At 40.1% G+C, this 19,276-nt stretch overlaps 2 long non-coding RNA genes and 1 pseudogene across 2 annotated transcripts; 1 reads left to right on the plus strand and 2 right to left on the minus strand.

The window, feature by feature from the left end:
* Nucleotides 1–490: 490 nt before the first annotated feature.
* LOC120008478 lies at nt 491–1,241 on the minus strand. Its single transcript, XR_005470511.1, has 2 exons — nt 1,173–1,241; nt 491–849 (listed from the first exon to the last, which is right to left on the minus strand). It is a non-coding gene; the product is annotated as an uncharacterized LOC120008478 (long non-coding RNA).
* Nucleotides 1,242–7,218: 5,977 nt separating this feature from the next.
* On the minus strand, nt 7,219–8,942 carry LOC120008445. The gene is made up of 4 exons (XR_005470507.1): nt 8,793–8,942; nt 8,604–8,678; nt 8,340–8,400; nt 7,219–7,509 (listed from the first exon to the last, which is right to left on the minus strand). It is a non-coding gene; the product is annotated as an uncharacterized LOC120008445 (long non-coding RNA).
* A 1,624-nt stretch (nt 8,943–10,566) lies between these two features.
* LOC120008704 lies at nt 10,567–15,521 on the plus strand (annotated as a pseudogene).
* Nucleotides 15,522–19,276: the final 3,755 nt, after the last annotated feature.

Raw genomic sequence — 19,276 nt, forward strand, 5'->3', positions numbered from 1 at the left:
GGAAGCACGAGCACGTGCTTGAAATTTGGTACGAGCATGGGAATGAATAGAGGCGTAACAAAGACAACCAAAGACTCGAAGATCATCATATTGAGGAGGTTTATTGAAAAGTATTTGGTAAGGACTATACTTATCCAACTGACGTGAAGGAAGACGGTTGATAAGATGCACAGCCGTAAGAACACAATAACTCCAAAAAATTTCAGGCAAATGTGCATGAAAACGAACGGCACGGGCTGTATTTAAGATATGCTGATGTTTACGCTCAACAACCCCATTTTGTTGTGGCGTATAGACACAGGTGGTTTGATGAAGGATACCTTTACTAGAGAAAAAATCAGTCATCTTGAATTCAGCCCCATTATCTGAACGTATGGTTTTGATTTTGCAATGAAAGTGTGTTTCAACATAGTGATAAAACTGGACAAGGACTGATCGGGTTTCACCTTTGGAAGAGAGCAAATGGACCCATGTTGCTCTACTATAATCATCAACAATAGTCAAAAAATATTTATAACCATCTATAGAAGTAGTAGAATGAGGACCCCATATGTCAACATGAACAAGATCAAAAGGGGATACAGATTTAGTTACACTAACCCCAAAGGGTTTTCGTTTCATCTTGGCTAAAGGACACACCGAACAAAAATCAAAAACTTGACATTGAGGGGAAGGTAACAGGGTAGTGGCAGAAAGGGAAGGATGCCCTAATCTTTGATGCCAAAGTATGGAACGTTGGGAGACAGTTGAAGAAGCCACGGCAGAATTGATTTGTGGAGAGGAAGTGCGCAAAAAATAGAGTCCTTTATGCATGCTCCCCATTCCAATCCTCTTCAATGTGCCCGAGTCCTGCAAGGTACAAGTAGTGGAATTAAATTTCAATTCAAGCCTAGGAGTGGCAGTTAATTTGCTGACAGAAATTAGATTAAGTTTGAAAGTAGGAACACAAAGTACTTTGTGAAGAACAATGTCACCAGGTAGGAAAACAGAACCTTCATGTGTGACCACATGTCGCTCACCATTTGGTATAGTAACAAAGGAATCAATGAGAGGTTGAGGATGATTTAAAAAGATAAGTGAACAAACAATGTGGTCACTGGCCCCACTATCAATCAACCAAGAAATTGAGGAAGTGGAATCAAAAACGGATGTATTTGAGTGAAAAATATTACCTGCCACTGCAGACACAGAGGAGATATTGGGATGTGTATGACTACCTGGACTTGAAAAAGTTGAAGAACCGTCACTAGGTGAAACAGTTTGAGAATTTAGCTTGAGAAAATCCATGAGCTGATTGCATAGCTCTGGACTCATTACCAAAGGAGATGAAGAAGCATCTGTTGCAGAAGCCAAATTGGCATAGTGACTGCGATCATTTCTATTATTGCCCCCAGAACGTTGTTGCCTTTTTGGTTGACCAGGCGGATAACCATTAAGCTTGTAACACTTATCAATAGTGTGTCCTTGTTTATGACAATAATTGCAGGACAAAGTTTCACGGCGGCTTGATGAAGAAAAAGATCCTGCCTTTCCAGATTCAGTAAGGGGGCTAGCTCTGACGGCCATTGCTGAGGAATCAAGTGATACACCAAAAGGAACAGGAGAAGATGATCCCTTTTGTGTAATCATCTGTTGCCTCTCCTGATGCTGTATCATAGAGAAAGCTTTGTTGATTCCAGGAAGTGGTTCCATGGATAAGATTTGACTACGTATGACAGAGAAAGAATCATTTAAGCCCATTAAAAACAACATAAGATACTCCTTTTGCTGATGTTGTTCAAGAGCAGATTTTGAGCCACAAGTACAGACAAGAATGTTGGTATAGTATGATAGTTCATCTTAGAGAACCTTTTGCTTTGTATAATATTCTGTGACACTAAGAGTGCCTTGACGAGTGTTACCCATGGCCTGGAGAATTTCATAGATTCGAGTATCATTGGAGGCCGCATATCTAGCTTGCAGATCCAACCAGAGCTCACGAGCCGTGGATGAGCTGGACAAACTTCCTGCAATTTCTTTAGAAATGTAGTTCAATAACAAAGTCACTACAAGGCTATTACAACGTTTCCATGAAGCAAACCGGGAGTCCGTTTCAGAAATCGCTATCAAAGCACCATCAACAAAACCTTGCTTGTTACGAGCTTCAAGAGCGGTGATCATGGTCCGACTCCAAGTATGAAAATTATCCTCACCCGTGAGGGGAAGAGAAATAAGCTTATTGACTGCATAGTCGGCTGCAGTAAGATTGAAAGGATCATCAAAGGGATTTGGATGTGTGGTTCCAACAGTGGTTACCATGGTGGCTCCACCAGCGACTTCAAAAGGAGTAGACATTAGAAGAAAACGGAAGAAAATCAAATGATTGAGCGATCGCGAGATGGCTCCGATACCATGTAAAGAAAACAAGAAGCGTAAAGACTTTCAGAGAAAGTCGCTCAAGAACAGAGATAACTTTATCAGTCTATTCTCATTTCTTACATAGTGCAATACAGCTCAAACCTAGATAAACCAAAAACTAAAGAATAGAATAATATAAAACTGTACTATACAAAGAAAAAAGGGCTCCAAGACTAACTCACTAAAGAAAAGAATCCCGCCTAAAATATCATGTACAATGATCCTATACAATCAGTCTATACTATGTATCATGTACTCGTAATACCTCTCCTATATCCATTGCCTAGGTTCACCAACCTAGAACTTTCCCAACTCCACTAAGGTGTGGTTTTTTTCAAGAGCTCTATAAAACTCAATACACCAAGAGTTTCTAATAATTCCCTCAAACTTCCAAGGTTTACAATGTCCTAACAAAGAGACTCTTTACAAAGGGTTCAAGTAGGGTTCTCTCAAGAGTATCTATAAGATATTTGAGTAGAGGAACCTCAGAATACAACAACACTCTTCTCGGATAAGGTATGAAAGTGAGACCTAGAGAGTGTTTTGGGGAGAACATTTGAATACTTGCAGAAGGTTGAGAGCAAGTAGTCCAATTTCACAATAGCTTCTCCAAGTTGGAATGAGAAAGGAGACCCCTCTTTATTTCACAATCTCAACACAATCTTGATCGTTGGATGAGATGCTGATCTTGTCCTTTGATCCAGCTTATAATCTTGGCCCTTGATGTATTTAAGTTCACATAATCTCCACCATTAGAATTTTACCCGTTGGGAAGGAGCTTGGTCTCTAAGGAATTGAGCAACTTTGATCTTCACCATTGGGTCAAAAATCTCCATCAAATCTAGACCTTCAAGAGCCTCTTTAATTCTAGACCGTAGTCACTTGTATTATTAAATTGCAGCCATTAGATCTCTAAAAATATGGATAGACATGAGCTCCAAAATATCTCTAGTAAAGGCTTTGTTTGGAGATAGAGAAAGTTCCTTCATTCTAACTCAAAGTTTCTCTTCTTGAAGCCAAACAAGTCATATACCAAGTATGGTAAACCTCTAAAGTGGTGGCCCCTTATTTTCCTTGTGTGTCTATGTAGGATAAAGACCTTGTTGGCACTCTCTACGCCAAGTATTTAAGCTCCATTCTTTTTCCTTCCATTTCAAATTGATTCCTTTCTTCCCTCCAATGCTAGAGACTCCTTCTAGAAGACTTTTCAATTAAATCCCAGCAAATATACTCTGATACACACGATCTATTACACTTCCATGCATAAACTGTATTCATCTTTCATAATGTGTCAATCAGGTTCATCTTGTACACAACTAATGCCTAAATTTCTCCACACAATAAACTAGATATGCAGCTCAATTAATTCCAGAAATGCTAGCCCTAAGGTTGGTCCCAATTATTTTGTACAATCAAGCAAACGATGCATATAGCTACTAATCCATTCTTCCATGAAAGAATGAAACATGTAGAACTAGATCTACACTACAACAGTGAGAAAGTACAAGAATGATTGATACAATTTCTCTACCACAAGTCAGTTGACCAACCCACTGATATTCTCACAAGAAGGAGTCACTCCCTGAGCCCGATCCGGGCCCACTGGCTAAAGCCCGGCCCGCCCCGAAATTACATCGGGCCTGGATAGCCGGCCCCGATACCTTGGGTGGGTTTGGGCTCCATTTCTTGGGCATAGCCCAGCCCGAAACCTGACACCTCGGGTCGACCCGAGCCCGAAGCTCGACCCAAGGCTTGATCAATGTTCTACATGTATATGTATATATATAATATATGTGTGTGTTTGCGTGTATATATATATGTTCTGCATGTATCTATATATGTGTGTGTGTATATATATGTCCTGCATGTATATATATTATTTGTGTGTGTATATATATGTTCTGCATGTGTATATATGTTATATGTGTGTGTATATATATGTTCTGTGTGTATATATATTATCTCTGTGTGTATATATATGTTCTGTGTGTGTATATATGTTCTGCGTGTGTATACATATCACACTCACATATATATATCTACAGATATATACATATAGTTCATGGCATCTGCATTAACACTATATTAAAACAATTAAAAAAAAAAGTGAAAGAGTATATACAAAAATTTTTAAAAAAATAGTTAAGGCCAGAGCTTGTGGGCTTGGGCTAGGCCTGGGCTGTATTTTCCCAATAAGCCAGGCCCGAAGCCCGATGATCAATACTGGGCTTGAGCCAGGGCCGGACCTGAGCCTAAAAAAGTCGGGCCGGTCCAATCCGATGCTGAGCCCTACTCACAACGTTATTCCAGTTCATCGCATACAACTAAGTCTCCAACCTAAGCATGATCACTAACCAATACCATGCTTCGATTGCGGGGGTTGTTAAACTCTATGATCTTGGATGAAATTATCTTGTCTACAATTGGCGGCATTTGGGGTCGAAGAAGATAAAGGTTTGAGCGTGCTCATCATAATTTCTCAATATTTTGCGATTTCACGATGGGCTTCAACTAGAGTTAATTAATCTAGGTTCATTTATCTTGGTGGTGGAGAGTTTCATGTATTCCATGGTTTGCACCAAATCAGATTTAGCCTATGTAGCAGTCTTATGAATAGATTTAGGTCGAATATGGGAAAAGAGCATTGGGAAGTTATGAAGTGGATATTAAGATATTTGAATTGTACTTCCAGCTATTACAGAGGATTTGGACAAAAAGAGGTCCTTAACTGGGTACAACTTTAATTTGTTTTAGATGCTCAATGAGCTGGAAAGCACAACTACAACTTGTAGTTGCGTTGTCCACTATGTAAGTTGAATATATAATTGCTATAAAGGCTGTAAAAGAAGCGATGTGGTTGAAAGGGTTGATCGATCAAGGAAGGCTCGAGTTTAATTGTTTTTAAAGTCTCCCGAAAACAAAAAAAAAAATAGTTTTGTATTTAGATTTAGCACATCCTATTGGAATCAATGATTTTTAACACTCTCTTATTGCACTATTTGAGAAGCTAAAATAAAGTTTTACCCAAAGTTTTAAAAACCCTATCGTGTTTTCGGTTCTATCGTATCGGCATCCACGCAGATTTCTTGCCACAAAAGATACCACCTAAGAGAATGGATTGGGCATATGGAGGTTAGATCGACGATATTCGATCTGACTATGAATCCACAGTTTTATAGAAAAACTATAGATTTGTGAGACCCATTCCCAATTCTCTTGATTTGAGCTTACACAATCATCTTCCCAACTTCAAACCCTATCTTTCTTGTGACCTCGACGGCTACCCATTCTCTTTGTAGTATGATTTTTCTGATTAATAATATGTGGAATAGAATTGAATGGATGACATGAAGAAAAAGAAGATGTTGAGTGACAGGTGTAAATAGATATTGAAGCAACAATAGAAAGTATTAGAAAAACATAAATCAAAAGCTGTGGTGGAGGCATGGAAGTTTTTTAGTGAGAGGAGAGTTGTTGATGATGTTGTTGATATGAAAGATGTAAGGACTTGTGCCTTGGTTTTACTTTGCTTTGTTGCTTCCTAAGTTCTCGATTTCTTGGAGTAGGTGTAGAGAAAGAGTGGAGTTGTGTGGGGATGTGCCTAGTCACATGAAGTGAAAAATTATACTTTGCCTTCTGAATAAATATATCATATAAATATAAATCCCGTATTTATGTAAATACTAAATATATATTAATTTATAGTATATTTAAATCAACGGTTCAACCTTCGTCGTAATGGTTGAACCTCGAAAATCTCAAACCTTCAGTCAACACGGTTTGATATATGGTCCGATTTTTTAAAACTATGGTTTTATCCACCTATTTTAACACATCCCTTTGGAGTTGCTCTACCTCTAAATATTTGAATCATTCTATTTCTCAATTGTTGAGATTTTTAAATACAATTATAGTCATTTATTTTTATTTAAAATTGTGCAATTCTCTATGTTTGAAACATTGAATCATTCTATTACGTAGACCTGATGGTTTGCTTAGTGCAAAGTCAAATGATTGTGACTACGGGTTCCATCAACTAAATGATAAATTGTAACATGTTAATGAACTTGAATTGCAAACTTAAGAATTCATTTCAAAGCATTGGTTTTTTTCAGAAGTCTAACACACTAATAATTTTTAGGAGAAAAATCAAAAGCAAACATTCAATCATTCGTTCCTTCATTCAGGATTGAGGAGTGACGCATTGGCAAGACGTGGATTTCTTTTCCTTTTGACTTTGCTTCAATCTCTGAATATGACTAAAGATTCATATTTCATGTTTTCTGTTAAAGGAGCAGGAAATTTTGTTCTATAATGGAAGAAATTCAACCATAGAAAAGTCAATCAAACATAGTCCATAAATAAAAGGTCAATGAAACATCTTGGGGAAGGTGATTTCTCTCGTGTTAGACAATCCACAACAGACATTCTTAACAAAAACTCTAAATGTATAATTTTTGCACACTTTCCATAGATTTTTAGTTTCTCAAAAAGTACATCCACACATTATGAACCACACTCTAAATCATTTAAATATTCACTTCTACAATTTTTTTTAATTTAAAGTTAATACATTTTACAACTATTATACTATAAATATAATCATATTAAACAATAATCAATTGACATTAGTATTAATAATTAAAATTGTCACGCCCCGATCCTCGGTGCGTGAAGAAAACGACAAATACGCAAAAACTCTGACACCAAACACAATCACGTGCATCACACGTGTTACGTCCCAACCCAATATAAACTTTACCAAAAATTTCGGCAGCATCTCCCCATAAATTGAGGAAACCCACCTGTAATCAGATCACATACAAGAAAAAAAAAACACTTCTAATATCATCAACATCAACCGACCCGTAGGTCCACCATCAAACACACACTAGTCACGGCCACCACTCCCGGCCAACAAAAACAACACCATACATCAATCCAACCATAACCATACTATATCCATGTACTTAAACTACTAAAACGTACCAACATCACACCATACATATGTAAAAATCCACACACACGTGTCACACAACCACAAAAATCCAGGCCACCTCCGTCACGCGTCCACCTGCTGATCCGCAGCCTGTGCACTAGATCCTGACTCACCTGTGGGGAGGAAAGTAGATAGGGTGAGCAGAAGGCTCAGTAGGGATAAATACTAGAAGACAAGTAAAGAATAATAAGATTGGAGAAGAAATATCGTTTAATTAATGCAACAAAATACAATGCAAACTAATGCACCCGATCAACCCAACCGAACCTCCATATCCTCCACCAATGACACCAAAGCCGGAAAATCAGATTCCCGCCCTGTGGCGATAAGCCGACGAGAATCCACCGCACTACCTCTCTCTCTAGCATCCAATCAATAACACAATCGCATATTCATCAATCTCAAACCGCTAGAGAGAAGGTTGGCATGCATGTGGTCGCAACCACTCACCGCTGGCCCCACGGTGATATCTCAGCCTGCCACGCCTGGTCTAGCATCAAATAACTAGCCAGCGTGCAGTAATAAATACCGCTACGGGAATCCTATGGACTAGGACCATCACAAGGCTCCTATCCATCATCCACGCACGTGCCCAAATAACATCCAACACCTAACGTGAGCCCGGGACCACCCTCGAAACCCACCATGCATCTAATGTAAATTCTTATAATTTATGTCATTCGTGCAACACATAAAGATAAAAACATTTATTCATCGTGATGCATGAAGATTTACATAATGCCTGATTTATGACCAAGCATTCCAAGGTTATATATCTATCAAATTAAATCACCAATAAATTGACAATAATGCAAAGGAACAATGGTAAGCATGCAAGGGCTTGTTTCCCCTCGGGAAAGATCGAGACGGAAACCAAACTTACCATTCAAGCAATTTGGTGGCTTTAAAGTGTTTTGAAATAAAAATAGTAAGAAATCCCTACCTTGAAGTAAACACGCAATCCTCACCAAGAAGCAACGTATACTTCACGCCAATTCGCTAACCTATTCATTAAGGTAAGCTCCATTAATTTTCCATATTCACCAATCTTTTCAAGTCTCACATTCCATACTACGCAATATCTCTAATTTCACTAAATTCATTTCCTACCTTAATTCTCTATGGTTAAACAATTAAATTCATATCACAATATTATTTCCATCTTACCCCAATCTTAATTAAAGCAATTTGAGTCACTAACCCTTACCTTGAACTTTGTTAGTTCCACTAACTCAAGAATTTCAAGCTTTCTCTTGAATTGATTCAAGAACCACCCTTGTACCTAATAATATAAGAAGATTAAAATCTAATATTGAGTTATTGAACAAAAGAAACTCTCAAAGAATCAAAACCCCAAAACCCATTTAACTCTTAACCCTAGAACCAAAAAATTTACCTTAAATCCTTCTCAAATGAAGTGTGGGTGTAGGTCTCAAGTTTGGGTCCCCTTACTGCCGGAAAAGTGGCCGGACTGCCGCTGGAAAATGGTTGGCCGGAGGTGGTGGGCTGCAAAGGGTGGCTTTCCCCTTTTCTAAAATATTCACGACCTTCACCCACTTTAATCTTTTTTTTTTTTTTTTTACAATACTTCAACTTATTTATTTACATATATATATATATATATCTAAATTATTATATTTATTCTTTTACTCATTTCACCCTAACTTTAACTCTAATATTCTTTAAACCCTCCCAATAATTCTTTTTACCCCACAATTTATTCTTTTTATAACTAAATCTAATTTATTTATTTTATTTTTATTATTCTATATTGTATTTATTTTTTTTATTTTGACACGGGTATTACATCAATAATATTAATATTAGATAATTAACATTATTAGTATAATAATGTGGTAATTGAAATGTGTGGCTAGTTTGTGGTTGTTGGCTTGTGTGGCTACAAATATTAGTGTACTTACTTGTTTTTTATCCATTAAATAAAAAAACATTATGTTAATGAATTTCAGACATTCAAATATAGCATTAAAATATAGCATTTCATAACTTAAACAAATGATAAGTTTATACAATCCATTAACTTAGGGCTGGGACTGGGTCGGGTAAGTTGGTTATCGACAAATAATCCAACGACCCGATAAACTGGCTATGCCCAAATGTGAAAACTATTATCGGCTCAACCTTTATGGATCGGGTGTTGGTTGGCAACCAAAAATATCGGTTGCTTAATGGGTCGGTTATTGGTAACAACTGACCTTTCATATAATTGTTGCTTACACAAAATCTACAAGTTCCTGTACTGCAAAGTTTCCAAAATTTCCATATCACTATGTCAAATACATAAAAGTTAAACTTAAATACACTGATATACGTCTAACAGAAGTCAAAAACTTCAAACAATAACTGAATAACATAGTACAACCAGTCATGCAATCAAACCTCAAACCAGTGATCAGTCCAGTAGTCTAGCAATCAAGCCTCAAACCATTTCAAGTAGCCAAATAATTGGGACTCACAGTAGCCCATTAGAATTGAGGTTGTGGAGGCCAAGAGACTACGAAGAGAGCACCGATTTAGTAGAATTCGCCTCTTCTTGTTCACTGGAGCTCTTCGCCTCTTTCGATTCCCTCACCAAGCTTGTTGATTGAAGATGTAATATCCTGACCCGATTATACACTGTTCATAGTACTTTGATGCGTTGATTGAGGTGGAGTGAACCTCGATGATCGTGAATCGGGATTTGGAGAGAATAAAAATTAAATCAAGATAAAAATATGAAAATATTTTTCATAAATGGGGGATTTATAAAGAAATTTTTGGTGTAAGAATCACTCAAATCGAATTTAAATTGGATTTATTATGAATTTTTGAAGTTAATTGAACATTTCATTATGGGGTGTTTTTCAAAGAGGGGTGTTTTTGAAAGTGAAATATTATATAAAAGTGGAAAAAGAAAAAAATTTGTAAAAATACCCTCATCTCACGCGACTCTCTCTCTCTCTCTCCTATTTCTCCCTCTACATCACGGGTTATCGATGGTTCCAACGATTCCGGTGACTGTGAGATTGAGCTTGGTACCAAAAAGAGCGTACGGACGAGACGAGTATAACTCAACTTGAATTGGGTTGAACAGAGCTCTGGTTTGGGAGAAATCGTCGATTGAAGCTCTGACCATTGTGAGCGTTTCGTGGTCGATCCTATCGATTCCGATGACGGTTGGGCTTGATTCAGGTACCTATGAGTTCGTCTCTTCAATTTGGTGTATGGCTTGGTCGGTTTTGGTGGCTGGATCGTTGGTGACACCTTTAAGTTGGGTTAGGCCGAGTTGATCAAGTCTGGGCGAGTTGACTCGGTTGGTTGGTGTGTTGATCGGTCTGACCCGATTTGGCACTATTTGACCCGGTTTGATCGGTTTGGCACTGTTAGACCCAATTTGACATAGTTTGACCGTTGACTGTTGACATTGACTTTGATCGTTGACCATATTGACTAGACGTATTTTAACTGTATTTTCGTATATCGTGTTTTTCGATGTAGACGGTGATCCTGGTTGAGATTCGGAGCACGTTGACTTTTGGAGTCAAGGGTTTGTCGTGGACTCATGCTTGGTATTCACATTCTTATTTCCAGGTAGGGGTTTCCTTGTCTCTTGCTTGTGATTCTAGAGTTCCGGTTTCACGGACTCTTATTATATTGTGGTTCTGTCACTTTTCGGGGGTGGAAATACGGCCTGTCTGCATATTTTATTTATATTCCCTATTGATTATGATTGTTGATATGTTTTTAGGAGTGGGGTGATTGGAGGTGGTTGATGTAGACTGTGGGGCCCATATAGGAGCCCAATATATCGGATTATGATGGATAATACAATAGACCGGCTACATACCTGTAGACTGTCTGAGGTGAGGTGCATCATAGGGGACGATCTCTGGTGTAGGCTATGCTATCGAGATATCCAATCCTCATCTAGTTTCGATGTGGACCTGGACTGGGAGACACCCTACGGGTATTAGGGTAGGTCCAAGGGTGGATTATGGATTATGGATTATTGGAGACCGGTGTATGTGGTTGGCTTATTGATGGTTATATATTTATTGTACTTCATATTCTACATCATATTCCTTGATTTCTTTGTTTTGGATATCGGTGTTCCCTTTCTATACCCTACTGGGCTTCTTGGCTCACCCCTCTTCTTATTTCCCTTTCAGGTGAGTTGGATATAGGTGACGACGGTTAGCGGCGGGATGCATGAGCTGGTGTGTAGCTTCGAGCTATCTCTATAGCCGGGCGTGCGGGCTTTGTGTATTGTACTTTGTATATGTTACTTATTTACTCATTATGATCTCGGGTAGATATGTCTTCTTATTTCCGCTGTTGTATAGATACTCCAATGGTTTCGGTGGGTGTATATATGGTATGTTGGAGTGATTGTTTCCAACTTTTGTTTCAGGAGTTATTACCATTTTATATATTTTATTCGGTTTATGTATTGGATTAAGGGTTGGGAATCAGTTCGGGGGATGGGGTCCCTTGTCGATCACGTTCTTGTGGGTATAGGTACAATTCGATATACCTTAGGAGAGATGGGCGTGACAGTTTGATATCAGAGCTGTAGGTTTAGATACTTACAGTGATTAGGCTATCTAGGTTATTTCGTTGGCTTACACATCATGCGCTTCCCGGCTGACCTGGTGAGTTCCTTATTTTTGTATTTCTTACCATTAGATTTACGTATTAGTGTGTTATATTTTCTAGATATGGTTGACACGCGTAGTACTGGGGTGCGAGGACAGGGATGGGGTAGTGGACGACTCGAGGCGGATGAGCCTGAGGGAGTAGAAGAGACTATTATACTGGAGGTAGTTCTGTTAATGCATGGGCGAGGACGGAGAGTTAGGGGTGGGAGACGTGGCAAGGGCAGGCGAGGAGCTTACATAGATCCAGTAGGTGATATTGGGGAGGATCGGGAGGTACTACCGATACATCCAACACCACAAGGGTAGAGGCAGTAGTGACTACTTTGCGGCAGGAGGTCCGGGATATTACGAGTTGGTGCGAGCACTTGGGCAGACTGTTACAGAACTTGTGACACAAATTACCGCTCTAGCCCCAGCTACACCACAGGATCCTGTTGAGGTTCCAGCACAAGTTTTGGCTTTGGGTGGGTTACAGGAGGGTGCAGGACAGATTGTGGTGACGTAGATAGCTCCTTTGGCGATTGATACTTCGATCAAGGAGTTAGCCGAGTTGCGGAAGATAAACCCTCTAGTTTATAGGGGAGTGATAGATCCGGTGGCAGCAGAGGAGTGGCTTCATCAGCTACGCAAGAAGATGACTTCCTTGCGGATTCCTAAGGAGATGAGGGTTTTATTAGTTGTAGAGTTCTTAGAGGGGGATGCTTTTACATGGTGAGAGGTGATGATAGTTAGTCGGGGCAGGGAGGGTATGCCGTGGGTAGAGTTTGAGATAGTTTTTTTGGCGTAGTATGTACCACAGACAGTGTGTGTAGCTAAAGCTAAGGAGTTTCTTAAGTTGATTCAGTCCCTGGACATGTCAGTGACACAATATCAGGCACGCTTTGAGGATTATATTTCCACAGAGGAAAAGAAGATACTAAGATTTCAGAGAGGATTGTCGCCAAAGATTTCACCTCATTTGGTGGCTCTGTATTGATAAGGCACTCAGAGTTGAGAGGACTTTAGTGGAGATTAAGGATTATTGAGAGATTCATAAGAGGAAGCTTGAGAGTTCTACATCTGCTACTGGTGAGAGTAGTCAGCACAGACACATGATTGATACTCGCGGACAGCAGTAGAGTCAGGGGCAGGGTTTTTAGAGTCAGAGAAAGAGTTATCGGGGACATAGACAGGGTCAACAGGGGCAGAGACAGGGTCAGTAGGGGCAGAGATCAGACCAACAGGGGCAGGTTCCGAGACGGGATCAGCAGCCCCAACATTGATATGCATGTGGTCATGTGGGTCATATGCGTTAGGATTGTCCTATAGCAAACAATCCGTTTCCGGTGTGGTTTGCCAAGACTTACTAGGAGAGATTACCCACAGGGTGGAGGACCTACACTGCCAGCACCTAGAGGTCAGAGAGTTCCAGCTCCAATTTCAGCACCAACCAGCACCAGCACCGAGAGGTCCTATAGGACGGGGTAGGCCACTAGCTCAGCGGCGGCGATGGCAATAGCAGCAGCAAGTCCAGAGAGGTGGAGTGTATGCACTCGGCCCTGATGCAGTACTAGTAGAGCGAGACCATTTGGGAGGTAGGTTTCTCTTATTTAGTTCTTGGGCACATGTTTTGTTTGACACTAGTGCTACACATTCATTTATTTCTGCATCATTTGCTGAGGCAATGGGGTTAGAGATTATGGGAGTGGCGAGGAGATTTATAGTTGATTCACTTCTAGGACCAGGTACCGTGATTAGTGGTATCTGTAGGGACTGTGTATTTGGTTTCGTAGACCATGAGTTTAGAGCAAATTTGTTTATGATGTCATTTATTGATTTTGATACTATTCTTGGATTGGATTAGTTGACTGGGTATGAGGCGAGTATAGAGTGTCCTGAGAGGAGGATTACGCTGACCACACCTACGGGGAGGGTTAGATTTCGTTGGACGAGACTTCTTCCGTGTCCATAGTTTCTAGATAATCCTCAATACACCGATTGTGTTATAGCGGGTTTGATTACTTCAACGTCTAAGTAGGACTCTTCGACCCCTGTACCTGTTGTATAGCACTATATGGATGTCTTTCCTGATGATCTACTAGGATTGCCACCTAGGAGGGAGATTGACTTTGTGAGTGAGTTGTATCTGGTTATAGATCCTATTTCTATACCACTGTACAAGATGACACCAACAGAGTTGAAGGAGCTAGACACCCAGTTGAAAACTTTGCAGAAGTTGGGTTTTATCAGACCGAGCACTTCACCTTGGGGAGCCCTGTTCTGTTTGTGAAAAAGAAGGATGGTACGATGCGGATGTGTGTTGACTACAGGCAGCTAAATCGGGTGATAGTGAAGAATAAATATCTGTTGCCGAGGATTAATGATCTATTTGTTCAGTTGAGTGGTAGCCATTATTACTCCATGATTGATCTCAGATCGGGGTACCACCAATTGAGGATTTGGTCATTATGAGTATTTGGTTATGCCATTTGGGCTAACCAATGCACCTACAGCGTTTATAGATTTGATGCACAGGGTGTTCAGGCCATATCTGGATCAGTTTGTGATTGTGTTCATTGATGACATATTGGTTTATTCAGCCACTGAGGAGAAGCATGTCAGACATTTGGAGATTGTGTTGCGGACGCTCAGAGAGCAAAGACTGTATGCCAAGCTAAGTAAATGTGAGTTTTGGGTGACTTAGGTAAAATTTTTTGGGCATGTGATATGCTAGGAGGGTATAGCAGTGGATCTAGCTAAAGTGTAGGCAGTGATAGCATGGAGGAGACCGAAGAATATAAGAGAGATTCACAGTTTCCTGGGGTTAGCAGGGTACTATCGACGTTTTATTGAGGGATTCTCTCGGATTACAGCGCCGATGACACAGTTGACTAGGAAGGATGTTCCGTTTGTTTGGACAGACGAGTGGAAGCAGGCTTTTCAAGAGTTAAAGACTCAACTCACATTGCCATCAGTATTGGTGATACCATATAGAGGTATAGGTTATCCGGTGCATGACGCCTTGAGTAGAGAGTGGTTGAGTATGCCTCACGTTTATTGAAGCCGTACGAGAGGAATTATCCGATGCATGATTTGGAGTTAGCTGCTATAGTGTTCGCACTTAAACGGTGGAGATATTACCTTTATGGAGAGAGATTTAAGGTATTCTCATATCATAGGAGTCTCCAGTATTTGTTTACTCATAGAGATCTGAACCAAAAACAGTACAGATGGATGGAGTACCTTGAGGACTTTGATTTTATTTTATAGTATCATCCAAGCAAGGCCAATGTGGTAGCTGACGCCTTGAGTAGAGATTGGTTGCAGCTCAATTGGCTATCCGTGAGTTTGAGTTAGTGGATATGCTTAGTCAGTACCGACTAGACATGGAGGAGCACGGAGACTTTATTGAGTTTATGGAGTTTGATTGCTCGTCCGACGCTTGTACAGTGGGTGTTGGATGCATAGTTGGGGGACGCACTATTTGATGACGTTGAGGATATGGAGGGATGGGTTAGATGCACTGATGGTAGAGTTAGATTCTGAGGAAGGTTAGTGGTTCCAGAGGATACGGAGTTAAGGGAGGAGATACTTCGAGAGACACATTACTCACAGTTTGCAATGCATCCTGGTTCTACCAAGATGTATCGAGATTTACGGAGACAATATTGGTGGAGTGGCATGAAGAGAGATGTTGCACAGATCATGACTCGATCTCTTACCTATCAACAGGTAAAGGCAGAGCATCGACGGCTTGTAGGATTGTTACAACCGCTTCCATTAGCTGAGTGGAAGTGGGAACATCTTACTATGGATTTTGTGATGGGTTTTCCTATGACTTCGCGGAGACATAATACAGTTTGGGTTGTTGTTGATCGGTTGACAAAGACAGCTCATTTTATGCCTATTCGTCAGATAGATCCGATAGAGTCGTTGACCAGATTGTATGTACGGGAGGTAGTCCGATTGCATGGTGTTCCATTGAGTATTGTATGTGATCGGGATTCCAGGTTTACTTCACGATTTTGGGGCAATTTTCAGGATATTCTATGGACGAAACTGAACTTCGGTACAGCTTTTCATTCTCAGACTGATGGGTAGAGTGAGTGAACTATTTAGATTCTGGAGGATATGCTTCGGGCTTGTGTGATAGACTTCCGAGGAGATTGGGAGACTCATATTCCTTTAGTGGAGTTTGTGTATAATAATATCTACCAGAGCAGTATTCAGATGGCAACGTATGAGGCATTATATAGAGACCTTGTAGATCATCGTTGTGTTGGTCAAAGGTTGGAGACATACCGTTATTAGGTCCAGAGATGGTGCAATAGACTACCGAGGTGGTGATAGTGATACGGCAACGGCTTTTTTGATAGCTCAATCATGTCAGAAGAGTTACGCGGATAAGAGACGTAGACCTCTAGAGTTTCAGGTGGGCGATCACGTGTTTCTGAGGGTTAGTCCAAAGCGAGGGGTACGAAGATTTGGGAGAGCGGGGAAATTAGCTCCGAGGTTTATAGGACTATTTGAGATTTTGGAGAGAGTGGGGATGGTAGCTTATCGATTAGCATTACCACCGCAGTTGTCAGGGGTACATGATGTATTTCATGTGTCTATGTTACGGCAGTACCATAGGGATCCCTCTCATATATTAGATTGGTCTACTTTGGAGATTGGTGAAGACGCTACTTTTGAGACCCGTCCTACCAGGATTGTGGATAGACAGGAAATGCGACTATGATCGAAGACCATACCCTTAGTCAAGGTGATATGGCAACATTATGGAGCAGAGGAAGCGACCTGGGAGTTGGAGTCTGACATGCGAGCTAGATTTCTGGACTTATTAACTACCTAGGTACGATTTTAATTTCGGGGATGAAATTTCCTTAAGGGGGAAGGATGTAATATCCTGACCCGATTATACACTGTTCATAGTACTTTAATACGTTGATCGAGGTAGAGTGAACCTCGGTGATTGTAAATTGAGATTTGGGGAGAATAAAAATTAAATCAAGATAAAAATATGAAAATATTTTCATAAATCGGGGATTTAAAAAGAAAATTTTTGGCACAATAATCACTCAAATCGAATTTAAATTGGATTTATAATGAATTTTTGAAGTTAATTGAACATTTCATTAATATGTGTTTTTGAAAGAGGGGTGTTTTTGAAAGTGAAAGATTATATAAAAGTGGAAAAAGGAAAAAATAATTGCAAAAATATCCTCATGTCAAGCGACTCTCTTTCTCTCCTATTTCTCTCTCTACATCACGGGTTACCGGCGGTTCCATCGATGGTGATGGTCGAGCTTGGTACCAAAAGGAGCATTCGGATGAGGCGAGCATAACCCAACTCGAATCGGGTTGAACAGGGCTCTAGTTTGGGAGAAATTGTCGATTGAGGCTCTAGCTACCATGAGCTTTTCGTGGTTGATTCCGACGACGGTTTGGCTTGATTCAGGTACCTATGAGTTCGTCTCTTCGAGCTCTTTAATTTGGTGTGTGGCTTGGTCAGTTTTGGTGGCTGGATCGCCGGTGACACCATTGAGTTGGGTTAGGCCGAGTTGATCGAGTCTTGGCGAGTTGACTTGATTGACTGGTGTGTTGATTGGTCTGACACTGTTTTACCCGATTTGATCGGTCTGACCCAATTTGGCACTGTTTGACCCGATTTGACACTGGTTGACTCGTATGACACTGTTTGACCATTGACTTTGACCATTAATCATAGTTGACCAGACGTATTTTAACTGTATTTTTGTATATCTTGTTTTTCAATGTAGACGGTGATCCCGGTTGAGATTTGGAGCAGGTTGACTTTCGGAGTCAAGGGTTTGTCGGGTACGTGTGCTTGGTATTCGCATTCTTATTTCTAGGTAGGGGTTTCCTTGTCTCTTGCGTGTGATTCTAGAGTTCCGGTTTCATGGACTCTTATTATATTGTGGTTTTGTCGGTTTTAGGGAGTGAAAATATGGTCTAACTATATGTTTTATTTATATTCCCTGTTGATTATCATTGTTGGTATATTTTTAGGAGTGGGATGATTGGAGGTGGTTGATGTAGACTATTGGGCCCATATAAGAGCCTAATATATCGGATTATGATGGATAATACAATAGATCAGGTACTTACCTGTAGACCATCGAGGTTAGGTGCATCACAGGGGACGCTCTCTGGTGTAGGCTATGCTATCAGGATATCCGATCCTCATCTAGTTTCGGTGTGGACCTAGACTGGGAGTCACCCTAAGGGGATTAGGGTGGGTCCAGGGGTGGATTATGGATTATAGATTACTGAAGACCGGTGTTTGTGGTTACGGTGTTGTATAGCCTTATTGGCTGTCATGTTACTTGGTTGGATTACTGATGGTTATATATTTATTGTACTTTATATTCTGCATCATATTCCTTTATTTCTTTGTTCTAGATATCGGTGTTCCCTTTCTATGCCCTACTGAGCTTCTTGGCTCACCCCTCTTCTTATTTCCCTTTCAGGTGAGTTGGATATATGTGACGATGGTCAGCGACGGGACACATGAGCTAGTGTGTAGCTTCGAGCTGTCTCTATAGCCTGGCATGGGGGCTTTGGGTATTGTATTTTGTATATGTTACTTATTTACTCAATATGGTAGATATGTCTTCTTATTTTCGTTGTTGTATAGATACTCCAATGGTTTCGGTGGGTGTATATATGGTATTTTGGAGAGACTGTTTCCAACTTATGTTTCAGGAGTTATTATCATTTTATATATTTTATTCGGTTTATGTATTGGATTAAGGGTTGGGAATCAGTTCGGGGGATGGGGTCCTTTGTTGGTCACGTTCTTATGGGTATAGGTACAATTCGATATACCTTAGGAGAGAGGGACGTGGCACAAGAGCTCTTCGCCTCTTCCGCTTCCATCGCCGATTCAGGATAATTCGATTCACACAAATGACTGAACAACATCATGTTGATGTTCAATCGCATTTGGAGTCTTCCAAAGCTTTCTTCAAGGTTGTGCCCTTTGTGTTTAGATCGGGAGTTCCATCTTGGGCTCTTATTGTCATACTTTCATTGGGCTTTTAGTCTTACAAGAATGGGCTTTAATATTAGTCATTAGTTTTATATATAATCTGTATAAGAATCGGTTTTAATATTAGAAACTTAAATCGCCTTTTGGCCCAATTCTTTTTAATAGTCAATTGGCCGATAATTATCGGTCAACCACCTTTTGAGTATTTTGACAATCACCAACCGATCC

This window comes from Tripterygium wilfordii, chromosome 11, assembly GCF_013401445.1.
Source record: "Tripterygium wilfordii isolate XIE 37 chromosome 11, ASM1340144v1, whole genome shotgun sequence".
Classification (NCBI taxonomy): domain Eukaryota; kingdom Viridiplantae; phylum Streptophyta; class Magnoliopsida; order Celastrales; family Celastraceae; genus Tripterygium; species Tripterygium wilfordii.